The sequence below is a fragment of the Panthera leo genome, chromosome A2 (genome assembly GCF_018350215.1).
Source record: "Panthera leo isolate Ple1 chromosome A2, P.leo_Ple1_pat1.1, whole genome shotgun sequence".
NCBI lineage: Eukaryota > Metazoa > Chordata > Mammalia > Carnivora > Felidae > Panthera > Panthera leo.
This window is the reverse complement of record NC_056680.1, coordinates 133,999,401-134,024,237: the sequence shown is the minus strand read 5'-3', so window position 1 is coordinate 134,024,237 and position 24,837 is coordinate 133,999,401. Positions and strand designations below refer to the sequence as shown.

The 24,837-nt window shown below is 39.0% G+C and overlaps 1 protein-coding gene across 13 annotated transcripts in view; it reads right to left on the bottom strand.

Moving 5' to 3' along the window:
* ST7 (suppression of tumorigenicity 7) overlaps positions 1 to 24,837 on the bottom strand; it is a 248,100-nt gene that overhangs the window by 121,210 nt on the left and 102,053 nt on the right. Inside the window, exon 1 of one of the 13 annotated variants that reach the window (XM_042922833.1) lies at positions 7,699 to 7,964. The exons of the other annotated variants lie outside the window; for them this stretch is intronic. The gene's annotated coding sequence lies outside the window, so the exon portion shown is untranslated. Of the gene's footprint in view, positions 1 to 7,698; positions 7,965 to 24,837 lie in introns of those variants that run through there. 13 annotated transcript variants of the gene reach the window in all.

The following is a 24,837-nucleotide window of genomic DNA, read 5'->3' as shown; positions in this document are numbered from 1 at the left end:
CAATACGTGAGTTTTCTAAAGAGATTAAACTAAACACTGTCCCCATTTGGTTTTACTTAAGATTATATAGCAGCACTGATTAATAATTAAAAGGTACTTCTCTGTTATATCCAGTTGTAGAAAGCTACTAGAGTAGGGAAAGATAATGAAGTCATTAAAAGGAAGAGACACACATAGAGAAGTGAGAGAAGGAGAAAACACTTAAGAGAGCGAGAGGTGCTCATTTAAGAATCTATTAACCTCATAGTCTTATTGAACATCCTCGCTCAAATCACTAAGACCTGGCACTTGGCAATTCTGGGCACAAATATCAACACTTTTTAAAGTTAATAACAAAGCACTTTCACATATTAGAGAGTTTAATTCTCATTTCAGCTCCATGAGGTCAATATTCTTATTCATGTTACTTCACAGCTGGATACGAGGAAAGCCCTGAACACCAGCAGTCCTGCCTCCCAAGCTCTGACTCGCGGCATCACAGGGGCAGGCAGATATTGCTGACAAGCATGAAAGAACAAAAGAGCAAATGGAAAGCCTTTCATTGTAAAAGGAGAAGAACTCTAAATAAATGATACTAAAAGATGGATGCTTTTAATACTGTATTTATTTTTACCTCTGACCTTTAAAGATAAGTTCCCTGTAATCTTATTACTGGTGTTTGCAGCACCAGGGGGGGAAGGCAGGTAGGCACACAGAGAGGAGAGTCTAGTTGAAGATTCCCTCGTTAATCTAGAAGGGCTGCACGCTGCAGACCAGACCACCTTAAAACAAGGAATATCTTGCCTAGTTTCATCAGCAATCATGGCCACTAGCAATTATTTTTTTTTTTTTTCAACGTTTTTTATTTATTTTTGGGACAGAGAGAGACAGAGCATGAACAGGGGAGGGGCAGAGAGAGAGGGAGACACAGAATCAGAAACAGGCTCCAGGCTCCGAGCCATCAGCCCAGAGCCCGACGCGGGGCTCGAACTCACGGACCGCGAGATCGTGACCTGGCTGAAGTCGGACGCCCAACCGACTGCGCCACCCAGGCGCCCCCACTAGCAATTATTTTTTAAGACATATGAGGGCCTGATAAAGTACCTAAAAACTGGAGCAGAAAACTGTGGAGTTTATTCTTTGAAACGTAAATGGGATTCTCCTGAAATTTACAGACACATCACTGTCTCCTCCATACCAGCTGGGGCTAAGCAAAACAAATTCAAAAACAAACAGACTTCTAGCTTTGTGAAGAATAGATTCATATAATTTCAGTAATGTCTTATTTCAACCCAGAGACAACAATTAATAAATCAGAAGACTTTTCATCTGATCCAGCAGAACACTCCCAACAGGTCACTGCTCAGAAACACCACATGAGTTACTCAGGGGCAGCACCTCAGGGACTGAATCGTGGAGCGTTCTGATGATGCTGAACTTCAACTCAGTACGGTCTTCTTATTTAATTAATGAGCAAATGGGAAGGAATGAAGCATGCCCCTGAGAAGAAACAAGGTAGAAAGGATGGGTACATGGATTGAAAATTAAATGACCTAGGGGCGCCTGGCTGGCTCAGTGGGTAGAGCATGAGACTCTTGATCTCCAGGTTGTGAGTTTGAGCCCCACATCGAGCAAAGATATTACTTAATTAAAAAAAAATTGGGGTGCCTGGGAGCTCAGTTGATTAACCGTTCAACTTCAGCTAAGGTCATGATCTCATGGCTCATGAGTTTGAGCCCCATATCTGTGCTGACAGGTCGGAGCCTGGAGCCTGCTTCAGATTCTGTGTCTCCCTCTCTTTCTGCCCCTCCCCTACGCGCACGTTCTGTCTCTCAAAAATAAATAAATGTTAAAAAAATCTTAAAAAAACCTTTTTTTAAAGAAAATTAAATGACCTCTCTGGATCACAGAAGAGAAGAGATAATAGGTCAACTATGGGAAGCAAAGGATCACTCCTGTGAGCAGTGCTTACTCGGGAATCCTGTGGAATGGAGCCAACCACATTTCTGTCTCTCGAGACATTAATAGCCTTTCCTGAGATTCTTCAGAGCATGAGCAATCCCCAAACCACGCTCCTGGAAAAGACCTTCTGCAAAACAGAGTGAACACACAACCCTATGTTTGTCTCCTCAGACATACTTCACCTCACGCAGAGAAGCCCAGGCAGGAGTGAAAAGGCTAAGGCAGCATCAAAGACTTGGAGGTACTGACTAGAAAGAACTGAATAAGCAGTGTGATAAAGTCTGTAACACCCAAAATTCTGGGTCTGTTTTGTCCTGTGTCCCTTTTACTGCCTTTCTAAAATATGGCAACTGAAATAGAAAAACTTGGAAAAGTTATAAAATAACAATCACAAACCACTGAAAATGTTAGAAATAAAATCCCTCGGAAGAAAAGCTAAAGAAACGAAGTTTACTTAGGCTGGATGAAAAAAAATTGAAGAGATTTTAGGTAAAACCATTATCCTTGGGAAAGACACCAGGGTTAGGAGACTTGGTCTGTAAATGTGAAATCCACTGTGATGTGGTGGCCCTCGGAAGGTCCCACACCCTCCCAGGGCTGCTCTGAGGCTCTGATGAAATGTGCATTCCGTCCTAACTTCAGCACAGACTCACTGGATGCCTTCCCGGGGCCAGATGCTGGGGAGCACTGCCCCTGCCGCCAATGGGCTCACAATCCAATGGGTGAAGGAGGCAAGGAAATGGATACACAAATATCAAAGAAATGAGAAATGGATACACAAACATCAGATTAGAAAAGGGGTTAAGAGATCAAGAAAAATTTCTGCCAAGAAAAATATTCCTGTCTGAGACTTGTAAGATAAATCAGGAGTTATCCATATGTTGCCTGTGGCTGCAGGGGTGAAGAGACAGTGAGAGGTAGAGCTGTAGGGCATTCTGCATGGAGTACTGCAGCTCAGGGGCTGGCAGGTGCATGCCCCTGGAAGGACAGGGAAAGGCAGCACAGGAGCCACAGACTTGCACATGTCTGCTGAGGCACCAGTGGGGAATTCCTGCTAAATGTGTGAAACTACTTTCTATAGTGCCTGCCATACAAGTACACAGAATACTGACTGATGGATAGCAAATGGCTATTCTCAGAGAAGACAAATTAGAATGGGTCCAAATTGTATTTCTCAAACGTAAGGGTGTGCGCTGCCATGTGGTCTCCAAAATTATTTAGGGAGGACTTCTCACTAACAAATGTATGCAATGAGTAGATGTAAAATACAGCCTAACTAAAAGGATACTTATGGAATAGGAGACTCTGGTTTGCTCACTTTTCTTAGTAAATAAAGGAACATTTATCTCAACGCAAGCACAAATCTTTACTTTTGAGGCTGTTTCATTGTCCATACAATAAGAATAATATCTAGCTTGTTACAGGGTTGTTGTGAGGATTAAATGTGTTAGTCTAGATAAAGTGCCTAACACAGCAAACCTCAGCAGATAATATGTATTGTTGTTGTTGTTAGTTATGTCTTATGTTACTCTTCCTTTTGTGATGTGACGCCTTATACCGGTCCAGTTGTAGAAAGCAGAGGAAACTCAGTGGAACGTATTTGTGTGAAAGTAGTGCTGGCAGCAGTTCACCAGCACTTACTGTGCACCCCCTTCTATGTGCCGACCACTGGGGTACAGACCACAGCCCAGGAAGTAAATCACCTGCACTGTGATTTTGTCCTATGCGACACGTGGATGCCCTACAAAATAAATGAAGAACCAAGTAATGAAGGGTCCTTTCAACTGGTTTAGTTGCTGGAAGTGGTAATAAACTGGAGGGTGAGTTTGAAGGCAGCCATTTTGAAGGCAAAGAAATTATTGAATCCCCCAAGTCTACCATGTGACCCTAAATCTCTGATCTCTGCCTTTGTAGGTGCCGTGGGAACAATCAATTCGCCATAGGCCACATGGAAACCTGCAATCTTGTTCCTTAGTTTCCTTCAAGTCCCCTTGTGGCTTAGTACATAAACTACGTTAAAGCCTAACCTATAACCCAAGCATGATAGTTTACAAATGTTTTAAATACAAAGAACAAATCATCAAGGCCACGATACCTTCCAAGCCCTGAGACAGGAACATCAAAATAAACTAGAAAATTGGCCATTTCATGCAAAGCAACATTTCTGAAACAGATTTTTCTTTTTAAGTAGGCTTCTCACCCAGCTCACTTGAATTCACAACCCTGAGATCAAGACCTGAGCTGAGATCAAGAGTGAGACACTTAACAGAATGAGCCACCCAGGCACCCTGCATAGCAACATTTCTGATTTAATTACAGAAAATACAATGTCCCATGTCTACATAAAGTGTATTAAGGTACATGCTAGTCTTTCAGAAGGCTTCTATCAAACTGTTTTCTCAGACCTCATACCTTACTCAGTGGGTTAGGGAACACACTGGAATAGTTTAATCCATTGCTTGGATTTTTCTGTGTGAGAATAGGGTATATTCTCTTCTTTCATTTTATTGTTCTTTCAACCCTGCTAACCCCTCTCTTCCCTCCTGTCAGATTCCATTAAGTAGAATTGCAACTTCACTTCTTTTCCTCATTTACCAAAGGACAAGAGTATGAAAAATGTAAACTTTAATAATCTAACCTGCACATATGCTAATTTTGAACAGATTTCCAGATCGCACAGCTTTTAAATTTAAAAAAAAACTTGCCCTTTTTCTCAGAATGACACTGTGATAGACAAACTCTAAAGCGACCCACAATGACCCCTACCTCCTGATGTTCATGTAACTCCCTTCCCCTGAATGTGGGTGGACATATGACTTGCTTCTAGCAAACAGATATGTAAGATGCTCTCTCAGTATCTCCTTGCCAGTGTAATGAAGAAAGTGGCCATGTTGAGAAGCCTATGTGGCAATGGACTATGAGCAGCCTCTAGGGGCTGAGGCCAACAGCCAATATGAAACTGAAGACCTCAGATCTACAACAGTGATTTCTGCCAATATCCTGAATTAACTCAGAAGTAGATTCTTCCTCAGCTGAGTTTGCAGATAAGATCACACCCTAACTGACACCTTGATAATAGCCTTGTAAGACCCAGCACAAAAACAAACAACCAAACAAACAAAGGATCCAGCACAAAAGTCCCAGCTAAGCTGTGCCTGTATTTCTGACCCACAGAAAGCATGTGATAATAAATGTATATTGTTTTAAGCTGCTATATTTGTCATAATTTGTTAGGAAGCAGTATAAGACAGATAGAATCAAGTATAATTCATGAAAGTGGGGGTGCCTGGGTGGCTCAGGTGGTTAAGTGTCCAACTCTTGATTTCAGCTCAGGTCATGATCTCATGACTTGTGAGTTCAAGCCCTGCATCAGGCTCTGCACTGAGAACACAAAGCCTGCTTGGGATTCTCTCCCTCCCTCTCTCTGCCCCTCCCCCACTTGTACTCTTTCACTCTCAAAATAAAATAAACTCTAAAAGAATAATAATAATACTAGAGGCACCTGGGTGGCTCAGTCAGTTAAGCGTCCAACTTCCGCTCAGGTCATGATCTCACTATTGGTGGGTTCGAGCCCTGCGCTGACAGCTCAGAGCCTGGAGCCTGCTTTAGATTCTGTCCCCCTCTCTCTCTGCACCTCCCCCCTCGCACTATGTCTCTCTGTCTCTTGAAAATAAATAAATGCTTAAAAAATAAAAAATAAAATAATAATAATAATAGTAGTAGTCCATGAAAGTGAAAATCAGTGTGGACATCTGATAACTGGGGCTAACTGCGGTATGCCCAGAAAGGGTGTTAAACATATGCCAATTCTATCTACCCAAGAGCTTCTTTCTCAACCGTTCATAAATAAAATACAACTTCAACCTCTGTTGCCATGACAACATGTTATTCCACATGCTGATCTGTAATTGTCTTTGTAAATCCACTAGTATTAAAGTCGAAGCTGAGAGAATTTTTTTTAATATGGAAATCAAGCCTCTCCATTTTACCCCAGTAAATGGACTTTCCTTTTTCTAGGCACACTTTAAATACACAACATTTTCATGTTCCCAAGAAATCTGTTTTACATCTGGGCACAGCATCAGTTCAAGAGAAGACTAAACACACCGTGAGCACTTTTCCTCATTTGTTGCTTTTGCTGCTCCTCTCCTTGTCCTTCACCCCAGTCTCCTTGGGCTCTGATAACATCTCAAGTTTTTATGCATTATAATTCCCTTGATAAATTCTGTGGAATTCATCCTTGTGAGAAAAAGATATGGAAGTATAATTTTAGGCCCATTCCAATGGCAAGAAATTCTCATAAATCATTCTGTCTACTCTTCTCTATACCCTTGACGTTGCCTTGGCAACTTCACAGGTATACTATTTCTGCTTTACTGGGCATTTGGCTCTACTGAGGAAGTAGAGACGAGCACATTCCTTCTTTCTTTTCTCAGCCGTGATCTGGGAAACTATATCAGAGTGTTCAGTCTTCATGGCTCCTGGTCCTTGCTTCTGTCAAGTCATGAAGGACTGTCCAAAGCGCAGTCGCATATAAACCTCAGTAGCCCTCAAGGGCGAGTGAAGCAAGATCTGATTATCTGTTTGCTTTTATTTACAAATAGGCTAATAATGAGGAACTATACACTGGTCAGGAACAGGAGAGTGGCTAGTTATAAGTCTTATAACTTTAGCCATTTAAAATATGTTTTAATTTAGGTTGAAGATCATCTTATGAACCTTGCTGTTTCTTTTTTTTTTTTCTTTAATGTTTATTTATTTTTGAGAGACAGAGAGCGCAGTGGGAGAGGCGTACAGAAAGAGATTTGAACACAGAATCTGAAGGAGGTTCCAGGCTCTGAGCTGCCAGCACAAAGCCCGATGCTCAAACCCACGAACCGCGAGACCATGACCTGCACCAAAGTCAGATGCTCTACCGACTGAGCCCCCCCAGGCGTCCTGAATCTTTCTGTTTCTTATAAAGTATTTACCATAAGGAAGAAAAAAGATATCTGTCTCTAGGGGAGCAACACTTGCTCAGTTATACTTCAAAAGACAGAAGCCCTGCAGAGACATGGCTCTCCAGGCCCCGGGCACCTCTAATCGGGAAGCATTCACTGTGCATTCTCAATCCACCCCCCCATCCACCCCTCCCCCCAGGGCAACTGCCACAGAGCCTGGTCCGTGGAGGTATAATCGCCTATATTCTTGCTCAGCAAGTGCTCTGTATTAATACCAGCTAGGCCATTAATTTATCCAAAATGTAATTAACTTACAAAAAGTGCAAGACATTGAACCAGACACTGGAGTTGGTAAATGAAATGATATAATGAAACTGATGCTCCCCTTGAGAAGGTAAAATAAGATGCCCACACAAATAACACAGGACGGAATATGAAACGTCAGAAGAGAGGTACAGATAAAATCTAGAGGAAGAAAATATTACTTCTAGTCAGAAGGATCAGAGAAACTTAATAAATGAGATGTCCTTCCTTCTGGGCTTTGCAAGAAGAATAAGCTTTTATCATGAGATTGGAGAGAAGTAAAGAGACAGTACAGATGCCACATGGATATGAGAGCGTACACAAAAGAACTGGGTTGGAATAGTATAGGTAGGACAAAGAGCGGCAGTGGGAGATTATGCTGGCTCAACTGCCAGGTCGAGAAAATCAACCTTTCGATAGAGACAGTGCGAAAATAGTCACTGAACAGCCATGTGAATAAGACACATGTAGAAATCATGAAGTGACATGGGAAATGTACAGCTCAGACACTAACCTTAGAGGGGAGCTCCTGCAATACCACCAGGGTGAGAGGTTGGGCATATCAGATTTGCAGAGGTAAATTCAACAGTATGTGGGTCTTAACAATGTGACATAAAGGGCGAGACTCTGGAGAATGTCGGCAAAGTGGGGCCAAAGTCAAACTGCAAGTGATTAAAGACAGTGAGTGGTAAGGAATTATGGCAGCAAGCACAGGCTACTTCTACAGGAAGTCTGGCAGGAAAGAGAAGAAAAGAATGTATCATTAAGTGTGACTTAAATTAAAAGAAAATATAAAGGGCGTCTGGGTGGCTCAGGCAGTTAAGCCTCCCCCTCTAGATTTTGCCTCAGGTTGTGATCTTAGGTTCGTGAGATGGAGCCCCATGTGGTGCTCCACACTGACCGTGCAGAGCCTGCTTGGGATTGTCTGTCTCTCTCTTTGTCCCTTCTCCACTTGAGCCTGCACATGCTCTCTCTCTCAAAATAAATAAACATTGAAAAAAGAAAGAAAATATAAATAGCACTGTACAAGCTAGTAAGTGAATTAGGAATAACATTTAAGCCTTTATTCCACTGCAACAAGATCCACCCTAAGAAATCCAATACTGGCTCATTCTTATACCTCACTTTTAAAGACGTAAGATTACTCTTTGGAAATGTGTTTACTTTCCCAGAGATTCTTCTTTTTATGCAGATCTTAAAGAATAATTAGAGGGAATTATGGCACCTTAAGTGACATCATTTTGAACCTGACAGTTTAAGAATACGTATATTCCTGTTTTATCAGGTGAGATTAAATACAAAATAAAAATAAATCTATTTTCTATTCTATTGATTCTGATTTTTGCACTTTCTGTTAATTTACTTGCTTTGTTTTGAAACCTTCTGCTAACATATAGCTGAAGAGTTTGCCTCAACGGAAGCCAATAGTTTGAGTCAAAGAAGCAACTCTAAGCCATGGGGCAGTAAAATTCAAATCTGACTTTAAGTTAGGTTTTTATTTTCATGACAGTCTCCAAAAGTTTAATGACTAATTTACTTCTCTTTTGAGTGAAAAGCTGTCCCACAACAGATGGTCTGCTGGAAGCTGTATTAAGGCTGTCTCTTTCTAGGTGAGGATGCCTAACCAACAGAGATAAGAAGCCACAGGGGAAACCATTAGACAGACCAATACTTTAAGTATTCAGCTGCTCCAACGGCCTGATTGTTCAAAGGCTGGCTTCATTACTTTCAGTTCCAGTAGCTAGACTTGGCTTTGCATTTGCATCAAATGACTGGTTACTATTCCAGAGGGCACCTAAAATTATCTCCCCAGGTCCAGGACTGGCAGCAAATTATAAGTGGTAAATCACAAATGCACCCAGCTCTAACTAAGGTCTATAGGTGACAGTAAATAGAAACTGACAGTAAATAGAAATAAGAAATTTTCTTATAATGTATGAAAAGATGCATCTAACTTCCAGATGCCCTGTGTCATCCCTAATACAAATGCTCCCAAACCCTTAAAATGGCCTTTCTCTCCCTTTTGAATCTATTCTTACTATCTCAAATAGTTTTCAGACATTGTCACCACTCACTGTGAATGACCCATTCATATGTAATTTTTTTTTTTTTAATTAGCAAATGTCTAATGCACAGATCCTTAGAGCAGTTTATCTCCAGTTGGATCATACCAAGGTTAATGAGGTCAATGTACTGGGTCTGATCTGAGTCAGTCAACCTCATACCAAGAAATCCTGTCCACAAACTCAGAAGGCACCTCTGACTAGCTGTATTACAAACGGTATTACCACTCAAAGGCCAACCATCGTGATACCATAAAAACACATACATTTTAAAAGAAAAAAGTAGATTAATTTTCAAGGTTGTTTTCCCATAACATTCTAAAAAATATAGAAAAAAAAATTTTAAATGCCACGCCCCCAACCCAGCACTGACAAAAGGAAACAAAAAGAAAAACTAGCACACGCAGCACACTGCTAATGAAAACAGCAAAGGCAGTTTCTCTTGGGAATAATTTGCTAAGATAAAATAATGCTAATTGACAGATGTAGAGACTACAGCATAAAAAAATACATAACATGACTATTCAGTAAGAAAGTACAGTAAGTGATTTGCAAAAGCACCACCTTCAATATCATTTAGATCATTATCTGCAAAATGTCCAACATCATCATTATAGGGACAAAAAAAAAGTCTTATCAAGCCATACTTTTAAACACTTGTTTCAGTTCAACATATACTGTGGAGAGGGCTACTACATGTCAGGCACTAGTCTGGGTGTTTAGTGCATATTTGTATTTTTATTTATTTTTAATGTTTATTTATGAGAGAGAGAGCAAGAGTGAAGGAAGGGCAGAGAGAGAGGGAGACACAGAATCCAAAGTAGGTTCTAGGCTCTGAGCTGTCAGCACAGAGCCTGATGCGGGGCTGGAACTAATGAACCATAAGATCATGACCTGAGCCAAAGCTGGACCCTTAACTGACCGAACCACCCAGGAGCCCCTAATGCATGTTTTTAATCATTTGATTCCCACCACAGCCCTGCAAAGTTGACTACCCTCATTTTATACAGATGAAACTGAAGCTTATTGAGGTTAAATGATTCACCTAAGGACACACCCCTATTAACGGCTGAACCTTAATTTGAACACAATTCTACCTGATCCCAAAGCCTATGCTCTTTCTCCTTGGGGACATACCATTCTTTTAGATAACTGACCCTACGTTTGGGGAGACAAACCAAAGAGAAATGTCTACACTTCAGATTTGCTTTTTGAGATTTCCAGAGTTCACTGCCTCTTCTGAAATGGCAATCTGGTGCTGGCTTCAAAGCCAGGCCTTATGGTTGGACTTAGGGAGACCTCTGGGATCTGAGAGCAAGAGGCTGCCCCAAACCACAGCCTCAGTCTAGGGCATGCAGGCCTAGCAATGACTTCCTCCTGAGTTGAGGGTGAGGGGAGGATGGTGGCTGATTGCTGAGCCATTCATTACCACACAAACCTCATGTTAAATAACTGACTCTCCCTCAAGGCTATTATTAGCAATGAAGGATGATGTCTGCACATTCTGATGCATTCTATTCAGTATTCTATTTTATTCTGTATCTTGTTCCTTTATCTTACTATGGGTCAAGATAAAATCAGGGCCAGATATTTTACACAGAAAGAGACAGCACTGTCTAATGTCTAAAATCAAAGTATTCAGGCCTACCATACATATACTATTATCCTAGCCTTAGTGAGGATTAATTGGAGTGGCAGGCTCCTAGGGCTGTGTTGGACACCAAATAACAGCTTTTCATACAGTAGTTATTACAGTTAATGTATCTACAAAACTTTGGTTCTATTCTAATAATATAATTACTGTTTTAATCAACACTTGAAGTAGTATCCTTTCATATTTTCAACTTATAATTATTTTTTCTTTCACTTTGAAACAAAATAACTAATATATTTTCTCCTCCTACAGTCAGGTCTGCTAAAACAAAAAAGAAATTTAAAGCATCCTAAAGTCACCATACCCTTTGTTATACTTGTAACTAAGCATCCCATAAATCCTGTGTTTGGCTCTTTTTCACTTTAAATTTATTTGGTGTGATATACACAGTCCTAAACATTCAATGGATATAAAACCCAGGGACATAAAGAAGAATGTATTAAAACATATACCATAGTCTTCCCTTGCACAAATGTGGTGATTATACATTTAACTACAGGATTTGAACACGAAAACCCAGAATGATTAAATCTAGAAGATTATCTATATAAATTAAAAGCCTTAAATTTCCTGGAATTTTCTAACTGACTTGCTAACATCATCCTAAAACTATGATGAAACCTGTGCATTCACTTGTCCATTCTAGAAGGTTTATACATGTGAATTTAGCACATTTCTGTTATTTTTAAATCACCACACATCTAGGAACTTATCCTAAGGAGATAAAAATGGATTTTAATATATATTTATTCTTCAGGATATTTGGCAAATTATATTTATAAATATATTATTTTAAAAGCAAAAACCCCAAAACACTAAATATCTAAGAAAATGGTTAAATACTATATGCCATTATGAAAGAACAGTATGCAGCCATTAAAAATCACACTATAGGGGGGCACCTGGGTGGTTCAGTCAGTTGAGCATCCAACTTTGGCTCAGGTCACAATCTCATGGTTTGTGAGTTTGACTCCTGCATTGGACTCTGTGCTGATGGCTCGGGCCTGGAGCCTGCTTTGGATTCTAAGTCTCCCTCTCTCTGCCCCTCCCCTGCTCATGCTCTGTCTCTCTCTCTCAAAAATAAATAAATAAATAAACAAACAAACAAACATTTTTTTTCTTTTGGTTTATTTTTTTATTTTTTATTTATTTTTTTAATCTTTATTTTTTTTTTTCAGTATATGAAATTTATTGTCAAATTGGTTTCTATACAACACCCAGTGCTCATCCCAAAAGGTGCCCTCCTCAATACCCATCACCCACCCTCCTCTCCCTCCCACCCCCCATCAACCCTCAGTTTGTTCTCAGTTTTTAAGAGTCTCTTATGTTTTGGCTCTCTCCCACTCTAACCTCTTTTTTTTTTTTTTCCTTCCCCCCCTCCATGGGTTTCTGTTAAGTTTCTCAGGATCCACATAAGAGTGAAAGCATATGGTATCTGTCTTTCTCTGTATGGCTTATTTCACTTAGCATCACACTCTCCAGTTCCATCCACGTTGCTACAAAAGGCCATATTTCATTCTTTCTCATTGCCACGTAGTACTCCATTGTGTATATAAACCACAATTTCTTTATCCATTCATCAGTGGATGGACATTTAGGCTCTTATTCCATGATTTGGCTATTGTTGAGAGTGCTGCTATAAACATTGGGGTACAAGTGCCCCTATGCATCAGTACTACTGTATCCCTTGGGTAAATTCCTAGCAGTGCTATTGCTGGGTCATAGGGTAGGTCTATTTTTAATTTTCTGAGGAACCTCCACACTGTTTTCCAGAGTGGCTGCACCAATTTGCATTCCCACCAACAGTGCAAGAGGGTTCCCGTTTCTCCACATCCTTGCCAGCATCTATAGTCTCCTGATTTGTTCATTTTGGCCACTCTGACTGGCATGAGGTGATATCTGAGTGTGGTTTTGATTTGTATTTCCCTGATAAGGAGCGACGTTGAGCATCTTCTCATGTGCCTGTTGGCCATCCGGATGGCTTCTTTAGAGAAGTGTCTATTCATGTTTTCTGCCCATTTCTTCACTGGGTTATTTGTTTTTCGGGTGTGGAGTTTGGTGAGCTCTTTATAGATTTTGGATACTAGCCCTTTGTCTGATATGTCATTTGCAAATATCTTTTCCCATTCCGTTGGTTGCCTTTTAGTTTTGTTGGTTGTTTCCTTTGCTGTGCAGAAGCTTTTTATCTTCATAAGGTCCCAGTAGTTCATTGTTGCTTTTAATTCCCTTGCCTTTGGGGATGTGTCGAGTAAGAAATTGCTATGGCTGAGGTCAGAGAGGTGTTTTCCTGCTTTCTCCTCTAGGATTTTGATGGTTTCCTGTCTCACATTCAGGTCCTTTATCCATTTTGAGTTTATTTTTGTGAATGGTGTGAGAAAGTGGTCTAGTTTCAACCTTCTGCATGTTGCTGTCCAGTTCTCCCAGCACCATTTGTTAAAGAGACTGTCTTTTTTCCATGGGATGTTCTTTCCTGCTTTGTCAAAGATGAGTTGGCCATACGTTTGTGGGTCTAGTTCTGGGGTTTCTATTCTATTCCATTGGTCTATGTGTCTGTTTTTATGCCAATACCATGCTGTCTTGATGATGACAGCTTTGTAGTAGAGGCTAAAGTCTGGGATTGTGATGCCTCCTGCTTTGGTCTTCTTCTTCAAAATTACTTTGGCTATTCGGGGCCTTTTGTGGTTCCATATGAATTTTAGGATTGCTTGTTCTAGTTTCGAGAAGAATGCTGGTGCAATTTTGATTGGGATCACATTGAATGTGTAGATAGCTTTGGGTAGTATTGACATTTTGACAATATTTAGTCTTCCAATCCATGAGCAGGGAATGTCTTTCCATTTCTTTATATCTTCTTCAATTACCTTCACAAGCTTTCTATAGTTTTCAGCATACAGATCTGTTACATCTTTGGTTAGGTTTATTCCTAGGTATTTTATGCTTCTTGGTGCAATTGTGAATGGGATCAGTGTCTTTATTTGTCTTTCTGTTGCTTCATTGTTAGTGTATAAGAATGCAACTGACTTCTGTACATTGATTTTGTATCCTGCAACTTTGCTGAATTCATGTATCAGTTCTAGCAGACTTGGTGGAGTCTATCAGATTTTCCATGTATAGTATCATGTCATCTGCAAAAAGTGAAAGCTTGACTTCATCTTTGCCAATTTTGATGCCTTTGATTTCCTTTTGTTGTCTGATTGCTGATGCTAGAACTTCCAACACTATGTTAAACAACAGCGGTGAGAGTGGGCATCCCTGTCGTGTTCCTGATCTCAGGGAAAAAGCTCTCAGTTTTTCCCCATTGAGGATGATGTTAGCTGTGGGCTTTTCATAAATGGCTTTTATGATGTTTACGTATGTTCCTTCTATCCTGACTTTCTCAAGGTTTTTATTAAGAAAGGGTGCTGAATTTTGTCAAAGGCCTTTTCTGCATCGATTGACAGGATCATATGGTTCTTATCTTTTCTTTTATTCATGTGATGTATCACGTTGATTGATTTGCAAATGTTGAACCAGCCCTGCATCCCAGGAATGAATCCCACTTGATCATGGTGAATAATTCTTTTTATATGATGTTGAATTCGATTTGCTAGTATCTTGTTGAGAATTTTTGCATCCATATTCATCAGGGATATTGGCTTGTAGTTCTCTGTTTTTACTGGGTCTCTGTCTGGTTTAGGAATCAAAGTAATACTGGCTTCATAGAATGAGTCTGAAAGTTTTCCTTCCCTTTCTATTTCTTGGAATAGCTTGAAAAGGATAGGTATTATTTCTGCTTTAAACATCTGGCAGAACTCCCCTGGGAAGCCATCTGGTCCTGGACTCTTATTTGTTGGGAGATTTTTGATAACCGATTCAATTTCTTCGCTGGTTATGGGTCTGTTCAAGCTTTCTATTTCCTACTGATTGAGTTTTGGAAGTGTGTGGGTGTTTAGGAATTTGTCCATTTCTTCCAGGTTGTCCAATTTGTTGGCATATAATTTTTCATAGTATTCCCTGATAATTGTTTGTATCTCTGAGGGATTGGTTGTAATAATTCCATTTTCATTCATGATTTTATCTATTTGGGTCATCTCCCTTTTCTTTTTGAGAAGCCTGGCTAGAGGTTTGTCAGTTTTGTTTATTTTTTCAAAAAACCAACTCTTGGTTTCGTTGATCTGCTCTACAGTTTTTTTAGATTCTATATTGTTTATTTCTTCTCTGATCTTTATTATTTCTCTTCTTCTGCTGGGTTTAGGCTGTCTTTGCTGTTCTGCTTCTATTTCCTTTAGGTGTGCTGTTAGATTTTGTATTTGGGATTTTTCTTGTTTCTTGAGATAGGCCTGGATTGCAATGTATTTTCCTCTCAGGGCTGCCTTCACTGCATCCCAAAGCGTTTGGATTAATAATAATAATAAATAATAATAATAATAATAAATGATTTAAATAAATTTAAATAATAAATTTAAATAATAAATCAAATAAATTTAAATAAAATTAAATAAATTTAAATAATAATAATAAATAAATAAACAAACAAACAAACATTTTTTAAAAAATTAAAAAAAAAAATACCACCATAGGGGCATCTGGGGGGCTCAGGTTGAACATCTGACTCTCGATTTGGGCTCAGGTCATGATCCCAGGGTCAGGGGATCAAGCACCATATTGGGCTCTGTGCTGAGTATGGAGCCTGCTTAAGATTCTCTTTCTCTCCCTCTGCCCCTCTCCCTTACTCATTCTCTCTCTAAAATAAAAAAATAAAAATCACATTATAATGACACAAAAAATGATCATCACATTTTAGTATAAGAAGCAGATTATATAACTATTAATAGTTTGACACCTTTTATTAAAAAATTCATAGATTACATATTTACTATCTATGTAGGTACTGTTTCTAAACACAGAAAGAAACGTGGAGGATACAAAGCAAACATTCCAATAGTGCTCACCTTTGAATGGGAGAATTACAGGTGGTTTGGTTTTTTTTTTGGCTTCACTGTAGACTTGAAATTTTCTACTAATTTTTTTTTAAGTTCCTTTATTTTGAGAGAGAGAGCACAAGCAGGGGAGAGGCAGAGAGAGAAGGAGAAAGAGAGAATCACAAGCAGGCAGCATCAGCACAGAGCCCAACATGGGGCTCAAAATCATGAACTGCAAGATCATGCCTTGAGATAAAATCAAGAGTTGGATGCTTAACTGACTGAACCACTGAGGTGCCCCTGCAATGTCATATTTTTAATCATGGGGGAGAAAATATTTTCAAAGCATGATATAAAACTAGAAATCATAAAATAATAATCTTTGAAGGTGGGATTACATGGAACTTTCATTTTACACTTTTTACATTCTCTACAGTCTGAAATCTTTTACACATCTGAGTATTATTCTGGTAACCAATCAACATATATACAGATTTAAAAACAGGGTGCTTGTGTGGCTCAAGTCAGTTAAGCATCTGACCTCAGCTCAGGTCATGCATGATCTTAAGGTTCCAGAATTGGAGCCCCACATCGGGCTCTGTGCGGACAGCTCAGAGCCTGTAGCCTGCTTCGGATTCTGTGTCTCCTTCTCTCTGTCCTTTCCCGGCTTGCACTCGGTCTCTCTCTCAAAAGTAAATAAACATTAAAATACATTTTAAAAACAACCAATACATCTATTTTTTATTTCAAAGAATGAGACATTTTCTAAAGCAGCAATTTAGGGGAATTTTTAGAAGAATATTTCAATTTATTTTGGTTTAAAATGAGATATTTAAGGATAAGTTGACAGATTAATTGCAACAAGAGCAACAAAACTCTCTTATCTTTAAGAAGTTTTCTAGGAAAAATAAACAGGAAAAGTTACATATGTTTATATGTATCTGAATTCCAGTTTCAGAAAGATGGTATATGAGGACAATGATTTCTTTTCAAATTTGTATTTAAATTCTAGTTAGTCAATTCATAATGTAATATTGTTTTCAGAAGTAGAATTTAGTGATTCATCACTTACATATAACACCCAGTGCTCATCACAGATTTCTAACGTTTACAATGCTACAGTCTTACTACAGTCAAAATCTTGTATGGAATTACTTATTTCAGTACATTTATGACTGTATATGGATAACACTCAGATTAACTTAAAAGACTGTTCCTAAGCCCAAGAAGGAGAGCCATTTAAGAAGCTAGCAACTTTGGGGGCACCTGGGTGGCTCAGTCGGTTAAGTGTCTGACTTCAGCTCAGGTCATGACCTCACAGTTGGTGAGTTCGAGCCCCATGTTGGGCTCTGTGCTGACAGCTTGGAGCCTGGACCCTGCTTCGGATTCTGTCTCCCTCTCTCTCTGCCCCTCCCCTGCTCATGCTCTGTCTCTCTCTCTCTCTCTCTCTCTCTCTCTCTCTCTCTCTCAAAAATAAATAAACCTAAAAAAAAAGGCCAGCAAGTCTGATTTACTATGCACAGTCTGCATGGAGCTGTGCCACCCACCCAAGCACTATCACCATCCTTCAGTATCACAGTGGGCTGGTGACATGATTTAATTGCTGAGCTACAGCTAATTATAAGGCAAATGAAACACTAAGAAAGAATTCACCCCAACCAATTAACTAACAGAATGGACATTAATTGTCTTAGAATACCCTGCATATGCTAATTCAAACTTTATCACCCATAAAGGCATTCATACAACCATGACCCTTTGTTGTTACAGTCTTTTCCATGCTTTATAACAGTAGGAATGACCCTGATGCAGAGCATCCTTCTTGGCATTCAGCTTTTCCAGATGGGCATGAATTTCAGTGCTTCACCATGGGCTTTAAGCAGCATTGTTTAAATAATGTGAATTACTGTATGGTAGTAAGTTGATAATAGCATAATTCCATTAGAAAGAATAAAAGTAATATGATGACTTGTATTCACAATGCTTATATAATAACCCAATAAGTGCAATTAATCTGTGTCACCAGATGGCTAGATTAATTAACACATCTAATCAGCAATGCTCCTAAAACTAAGGTTGTAAAAAGAATGATTACAGTTCTTGAAATTCTTATTTTTTCTACTCTACCTTTAAATTGTTGAAATGCCAAGTTGTACCTTCTCAACATCAAGGAGCTACAAACTATGCTTGGATTCTATGTCAGTGTTGTATAAAACCATTACATAAACATACTGCAACTAAAAGTTCTTCCTTCTGTCCCTCCATTCCTTATAGCTAAAGTGGAACACTTCTTCCTAGAAAAGATCTGGAGATCAGATTTGCTCTCTCTTGAGCCAAAAGCTTAATGTCTCTCTGAGCTAATTCTTCTCATCAATAAATTGAAGCATTTGGACCCTAAGGGTCATTTTCAATTCTAAGACAAATGACAAATCTTTAATGACAAATCCAGCAAACAGTTTAAGCTATAAACTACAAACTTTGCAACACATATCCCAAAGGACTCATTTCACCAATAAAGAGTTCCCAGAACTTCTGCCATGGAGCAAAGTAAAATTGTCACCATGATGAGTTCAATGGACATTACAAAGTATATTCAAAAAAAAAATTATAAACCTTTAAACTATGGGTTCTTATATCCTTAAGAAACATGAAGGATACTAGTCAGTATAATTTTTTTGAATAGAATGTATTTGAATAGATTTGCAATGTGTTTTACAGTAATTATCTTCATCTTTATTTTTCATGAAAATCCTTAAGAAGAGGTAAGAATTATTTTCACCAGCGTGCCTGGGTGGCTCAGTCGGGTAAGTATCCAACTCTTGGTTTTGGCTCAGGTCATGATCTCATGGTTCATGAGATTGAGCCCGTGTTGGGCTCTGCACTGACAGCGCAGAGCCTGCTTGGGATTCTCTCCCCGACCCTCCCCTGCTCATGCTCTCTCTCTCTCTCTCAATATAAATAAATAAACTTAAAGAAAAAAAAAAAAAAAAGAACTATTTTCACCTTATGAGCATACCACTGGTATCACCTTCACCAAGAAATAATTTTTAAGTGTTCAGTTTCTTGGAATTAAACTAGAAAGAATGAAATAACTGTACTTAAAATTATTAAATTCATTCAATAACCCAAAATGTGATATCATCTCATAGTTCCGCTGCAATGCTAATTAACCTGAAATCATTCTATGAAATTGTACATCTGTACCAAAAGAGTACAAGTACAAAAAGAGCATTACTCACCACAGAATCACTACTTACCAACAAACAAACGTGTCAGCTAAGTATAGCTCACTATGTCAGGAGAAGCCAAATTTCCAAATTTTGCAGGGACTCTAACTAGAACACCATTGTTTATTTATTATCTAGTGCTGTTTTCCTTAACTTTACCTGATGGCATTACAAAGATCTAGGCCTCTCAAGGCCTTATTACAACAAAAGCCTAACACTCTACTTCATTATTTGAAGTCAGCAGGGTATCTAATGACTTTTCTTTTCCATGTACCTATCAGGGCTGGCTATTCACAAGGTGCAAACTGCATTATCTTCTGTCAGACCAGCTCATGGTGTGGGTGTGGCAGGAGCCCAGAAATAGTTTTTGTGTGGTTTAATTTTTCCTAACTGTGAAAGCACTATCCATGAGGGAATGAAGACTAGCCATCCAAAAGAGATACTAGATTAACTGTATATAAGACATCATGCTAACAATACTCACCAAACCATTAGAGGACAAATGCATAAAACATCCAGCTTAAAGTAACTAGTGTGATTTTTCCCCCTTAATTTCAGAAGGATTAAGGTAAAAAATCCAATCAGTGATCTAACAAGAATTTTAAATATATTTTTTCAATACTGCATGAAACAGTACTTTTAAAAGAAAACTTTAATGCCCTAAGAGAAAGACATTTACAAAAAATAGAAAAGTCTGAGGTTTGCTCCTGACTGATTCCTAGAAGTGGACAAAAAGATGTGTTTTATTTGCTCAACGAACATTTGTATGGAGCCTATTTTGAACCAGATACTGCCATATGTATTTTACAATATTTTCCAATCCTTATAACTACTGTGTGAAAAAAGTACTATTGTTCCCCTTTGACAGAGGGTAGAACAAGCACAGAAAAGTTAACTGATTTACTCAAACAAGTAGTCAGTGGTAGAAGCAGGATTTAAACCCAGTTTGTGCCCCTAACCACTTACACACTACCCTCCATGATACTCTGCCTCTCTTCTGGAGTACCAACGACATTTGGCGACTTTAGGCAGTTATTATTCAATAACTGTAGACATTCTTAGGGAGACAGAAGAATGAAAACAAAAGGCAAACAACGTATCTGTCTCCATAAAGTATGCCTGAGGTGTCTGTATCATTCATCTGAATAGAGTTCTACTTAACCACGTCCCAAGGTTCCTTTCACTGTGATAGTATATTTTTCCCCAGAAAAAGACCTGTTATATAATATACTATAATTTTCATTGTCACTTAATATCTTGTACAGTTTTCTATTTCAGAACATCCAGACCTACATCATTCATTTAAAATGCTACACTAGGCTGTGTGGAGGCCTAGCAATATAGTTAAATAGCCGATTGATTTCTCCCAGTGTTTATTACTGAATTTCTTCTGCTTTTCTCCCCAGGTCTCATTCCAGTAACCTGCTAATTTTCCATCCCACTTTAGTCCTAGTTTTCAACAACTGAAGGCCAGTCTCAGTGCTCCCTGGTGGGTGCCAGCACAGCCTGCCTTGACTTCTGAGAATCATTAGCCTATGATTTTTAGTTACTATGCTCTCCCTTTCTTAGTCTGAAGCTCACTTCTCCAATAGCCTACCATGTGCCTTAGTGCCTGAGCACCTCTCTGGACTCTGGACTTGATGTGACACATTTCATTGCCTTCATCCACCCCGTAAGCTGGACCAATTACAGTGGCTGCATCTCTTTCCCAATTCTGGCTCCTACCCATGTATCTTGCTTTGCCAGAAGGAATTAGCTCTGCCTGCCCAGGTCTCAAGAAGTGCAAAATCGGGGCGCCTGGGTGGCTCAGTAGGTTGAGCATCCAACTTTGGCTAACACTTCATGAGTTAGAGCTCTGTGTCAGGCTCTGTGCTGACAGCTCAGAGCCTGGAGCCTGCTTTAGATTCTGTGTCTCCCTCTCTGTCTGCCCCTCCCCTGCTCGTGCTCTGTCTCTGTCTCTCTGTCTCTCTGTCTCTCTCTCTGTCTCTCTCTCTGTCTCTCTCTCGAAAATAAACATTAAAAAATTAAAAATTAAAAAAAAAAGAAGTGTAAAATCAAACTCAGCCAATAGGTAGTAATTAAACTTCTGCCTCCAAAGCCCAGAAGAGGTTGTCAATGGGATTTCACAGTAGACCCCTGCCTCTAAATATGGATGCAATTTTATGTTTAGTTTTAAAACTTGAACCAACAGGATTCTTAGAAAAATAGTAAAGAGTGAATAAAGGCAAAAATAAGAGTTACTCTAAGGGGAAAATGTGCAAAGATAATCTGGAGAAGATCTGGCATTTCTGAAATCAAAACATCTATTACTGAGTAGATCATGACTAATCTTTGTTTCAGGTGAGCTGAAGAGAAACACTAAATGAATAATGATGTAGGCCATTTTCAAATCTAACCTGTTCTCTTAGTTTTCTTCCTTCAGGCTAAAATTTTTAAGTAAGCCATTCAGAAGATATAATATTGTAGAATAACAGCAACTGAGGGGAATAGGGTAGAGGGTGAGGCCTGAGGATGACTTCAGTTAAGAGGTCTTAATGTGAAGTATTGCTTTCACTTACTGAAAGCACCAGGGCACCTGGGTGGCTCTACACCATATTTAAGAACGCACTGGGGTGCCTGGGTGGCTCAGTCAGTTGAGCATCCAGCTCTTGATTTCAGTTCAGGGTCATGGGATCGAGCCCACCACAGTTGATCTCTGTGCTGAGCGTGGAAGCTACTTAAGATTCATATTCTCTCTCTCTCTCTCTCTCTCTCTCTCTCTCTGCCCTCTCCCCTACTCTCACACTCTCTCAAAAAAAAAAAAAAAAAAAAAGAGTGCACTGATATGAATATGATTTTCTTCCCCATATCCAATCCATATAATTATCCCAGATAATTCTTCTAGGAAATATGAGGTTGAAAAAAATGTTTTCCCATTAATAAAAACTATTCTGCTCATAACATTAGTACATATGCTCTCACTTTAAAAATAAGTGACTGATGAATTAGTCACTTAACTGTATTAAGTAAACTGTGGATGAGTATTATCCTGCCAGAAAATTCTTATCCTCACTCTCACACCACTGGAGATTTCCAGTTAGGTCTAAAGGCCAGTAATAACCATAGATCAAGAGAGTTTCTGGTTTACCTAAAGTGGAAACTGTTGCCAAGGAAAAAGCAAATGGAACTTAGTTTAGTATGTTTTTTTAAGGAAAATCAAATGGAACATAACTTAGTATATTTTGCCTTTAATACCTCTTTCACAAACTGAACATGACATCTGAAGAACAAGACATTTCATGTTCAATGTTAACTTTTTACAGATCTCATTACCAGATCTTTATCCAACTGGTATGCTGATTAGGTTAACTCCCAGCTCTGAGCCACCTTATCTGTTTAGCCCACTGTGTTACTTGAGTATTATTACTTTCTATGCCTGCCATGATGCGGAAAAGGTTGGGAAGCCCTGAGTTAATCTTTATCAATTGTGCTATCTAGGCCTTACTTTGAATAGCCCATATTATCATATGACATCTTTGAAGAATGGCAACATGTCTGACCTAGAAAAGACCTCAGATTACCTCTTCCTAAATGGGGCTCTTCCAAATGTAAGTTTCATAAGATATTAAGAGATGTTAGTTTAATTGGGGTAGGGGTAATTTGAGAAATACTGGGTTTAAGTTAAACAGATTTTTTTTTAGTACAGCGTTTCTCAGAAGCTTCTACATGCTGAATACACTGTGACTCTCCAGGAAAGGAATTTAATATATTTATGCTTATTTAAGGGTAGATAGAGCTCTTGGAATACTTTTTTTTCAACTGTGGTAAAATATATATAGCAAAAATTTATTATCTTAACCATTTTTAAGTGTATAGTTCAGTAGCTTTAAGTATGTTCACACTGTTGTGCAACAAACCTCCAGAACTTTTCATCTTGCGAAACTGAAACTCTAAAGCTACATTAAACCACAACTCCCCATTTTCCCCTCTTCCCAGCCCCTGACAACCACCATTAAAATATCTTTAGAAAGTAATAATCCACAAAACATATTTTGGAAAACGCTTCTTTATCTCTTATGATTCATCCCCTCATTTTATTGATGAGAAAATGGGCCTATCCAATGTCACAAGTTAATAGTGAGTCAAATCTAGAACTCAGACTTCTGGACTTTCAGTCTGACCTCTATTCACAACACTGTGAACTGGACAGGTGAAGTAAGTTAATAATTATCCAAATTCTACCACCACATCCTCTGAAAATACTTGGTATCTACCAGGTCCACTTCAAATAAAGGACTAAGAATTAGGTAAAAAAATTTTCCGAAGTCACACTAAGTCCACAATTCTCCAAACTGGGGTGCATGAAACATCAGGAAGCACCAATTTAAGCATGCCATACCATCCTAGGACATCAATTTCATTTGATGATTAAATGACAATTAAATATTTTGATACTAAAATAATCTGGATATACTAAAAGGTAGGATGCAAAATTGACCTCAAAGGACTTCACTGTTGCAGCAGTGAGCTGCTTTGGCCTGTGGCCCCACCTGCCTAGGGCATCCATTCCCATATCTGTCTCTAGGGTTTCAGACAAAGAAAATGAGAAACACTTCACAGAGGGGAAGAATCTAAAATCTATAGCAAGACAACAGCTCAGGAGGGGCACCCTGAAAACCCAGAGCCAAACTCTACTTCCTCATACACCTAGGGGGTTCATGTCAATTCTGACGCTCTCATAGACTTGTGTCTCTCAGTGAGCATCCAAAGATTCCAGAGAAAGAACAAGTTGGGGAGTCTTTCAATAATAATAATGAATCAAAAGAATACAAAAATAAGTAGTATTGTCTATTGCTAGACATCAAGTTTAGGATGAAATGGGCAAGCTGGTAGTGGAAGAGGAGGGTTTAATTACACAAAAGTGTTTACTTGGAAGGTCCACTGTGTGATGACATTTAAATTCCAGTAGGTACTTCTTTCTATGTTTCTAAATCCACAAAACTTTAGGGGTACCTGGTTGGCTCGGTTGGAGGAGGATTCGACTCTGGACCTCCAGGTCGTGGGTTCGAGCCCCACACTGGGTGTAGAGGTTACTTAAAAGTAAAATATTTAAAAATAAATAAATCCACAAAACATTACATAGCTATACTGCCCATTCACTTTTGCAATGTACTTAACTAAGATTCAATTATATCTAATCACATTTCACAAAAGTGAAAATGAAAATTTTTTTTCCTTTTTTCCTGAAAAGTACCCAAAGAGAGAAGTTAAAAACTTTTAAAAATAATTCTGGGGGTGCCTGGGTGGCTCAGTCGATTAAGTGCCCAACTTCAGCTCAGGTCATGATCTCGCAGTTTGTGAGTTCAAGCCCCACGTCGGGCTCTGCGCTGACAGCTCAGAGCCTGGAGCCTGCTTCGGATTCTGTGTCTCCCTCTCTCTCTCTGCCCCTGCCCTGCTTGCACTCTGTCTCTCTCTCTCAAAAATAAACAAACATTAAAAAAAAAATTCTGCAGAAACTAGAAGAATAAGCTATTTTCTTTTAGATCTTGAAGGTATTAGCTTTCATCCCTATGCTACTGCCAACATTCTAAACTTCAGAAATAGCTGTCAGATTCTCAAATATAAAATGTATAGTGAAAATTTCCTTGCCTTTATTTTAGCTGTGCCTAAGCAGCTGGCTTGAGGCAGCTGGCAACCAGAGAACAAAATGTAGCAGCACAGCGAAGCCAAGCACCTCCTTGATTAATATCACGTGCCAGGGCAAGGTCGGCGTCAGCTCCACTTGGCATTTCCTTTTAACCTGTCTCAAAAGCTCCCTTCTCAGAATAT